Raw genomic sequence first — 1890 nt, 5'->3', positions numbered from 1 at the left:
CCCCCCCCCCCCCTCCACCGGTTGCCAGGCTGAGGCCGCAGCATCCACAAAAGGATCTGCGTCAAGATCTGTTTTTGGTTAGGGTGTACTATGTAATACTGACAGCTAGTGTTTAAAATAATTACTGCAGTACAAAATCAAAATACTGGAGCGAGTTGTCTCCCCCGCCCCCTCCTCCCCACCGGTTGCCAGGTTGAGGCCGCAGCATCCACACTAAAGTTGCTAAATGCTCGTCTCACATAGCCAGACATACTCCCCATCCCAGCAGAGTAGCTAGCGTTAGATGCTGTGTTGAGAGTCAGAAAAGCCTGTGCTCACGCGCTGCTGTGGTCCAACTGACACACACACTTTTTCAGCTTGGAATTACGACGAGAACCGCAAAAAAACATCCTCACTGTCCTCTCCACCCAACTGAACACGTCTTAGAATTATAAAATAACTCCCCGCTGTCGGCTACGGCCGCTGAAAAGGCTAAACGTTGTAAACAGACGTGGCCTGCTTGGTCATCCAGTAACATTAGCTAGCAGTTAGCAGGGCTAGCATGGCGGCGTTAGCCAGGACCAGTCGAGATCACTTTACTGGCTGTGTCTACACTGATTTGAGGAAAACCAACTCGGGTAATCAGCAACATGATTTAATGTGAATATACAAATGTTGTAATGGCAAAATGTAATCAATTAGCCTGAAGCTAATGTTTACCTGTTCAGGAAGAAATTAGCCACGTTGGCTTCCTTTGGGCTCTAATCTGTCTCCACCTTTCAAATCCATCTCCAATATTTACCTGGGGTTGGTTACGTCTCTGGTCACGCAACTGTTTGGAACATGCTGTTTCTTTTAGGTCGGGTTGAATCTCAGTGGATCCTGTTACAGCTGTAGAGAGCTGGTTTACCTGTCTACAGGTAAATCATGGTGTACTAATGATACAGGTGTAGAGAGCTGGTTTACCTGTCTACAGGTAAATCATGGTGTACTAATGATACAGGTGTAGAGAGCTGGTTTACCTGTCTACAGGTACATCATGCTGTACCAACGTTGTAGTATATCTGGCAACAGGTCTGGCTGTCAAACTGGGAAGTTGAGGACACAAAGGCCATTTGTTGTCTTAAAGTTGGACCTTTAAGACATTTTTGCAAAAAACTCTGGTTGTGGCTCCTGCTGTTGCTCTGTGATTACTGAAATCAAATGCCGCTCCTATGTCAGACCACAAGACCAAAAACCTGTGCTGTCTTCTGGCAGTTCTTAAGACAATCGTTACTTTTTAGGGTGTAACCATACAGTCTACGATTGTAACACACACAGTTTAGACATTAGTGACTGAAACAACAGTGTGTTAATGTGGCGACGCACCGTAGACCTAGAACACACACAATTGATACTTACTTAATTTATCCAAAGCCTAGTCTTCTTTCTGTGGGTGGTTTAAACTACTGCCATCCAGAGACATTTAGCTGAGCAGGTGAGCATTTCTATAATTGACAACTAATTAAACCCTTTCCTACAGAGCTCCGTTAGCTATCGGTCGGATCTGTGGCACTTGGTACTTGAGTGAAAAAATAAAGATGCCCCATTCCCAACAGCACATCCACTGTATTATTCAGCGTTTAAACTCAAGCAACCCCTCATACTTAAGTGCTTTGTCTTATAACAATAAAATGAAACATCTGCTTTTAAAAGTACAAACAATATTGGACATTTGGCGAGGGTCACTAATAATGGGGATGATGGGAGCTGATAAACCAACGACGCCACCTAGGGAATTACACCATAGGAAATATTATGAAGAAACTGGAGAGAAAGGCCCACAGCTCAGTTACTGATGAGATGTGTTTCAAAGTATATCCAATGTTTTTATGTTTAATAAAAAAAAAAAAATTGCAGGGTCTTATACTG

Source organism: Etheostoma cragini, chromosome 1 (assembly GCF_013103735.1).
Source record: "Etheostoma cragini isolate CJK2018 chromosome 1, CSU_Ecrag_1.0, whole genome shotgun sequence".
Classification (NCBI taxonomy): Eukaryota; Metazoa; Chordata; class Actinopteri; order Perciformes; family Percidae; genus Etheostoma; species Etheostoma cragini.
This window is presented reverse-complemented; position numbering follows the sequence as displayed.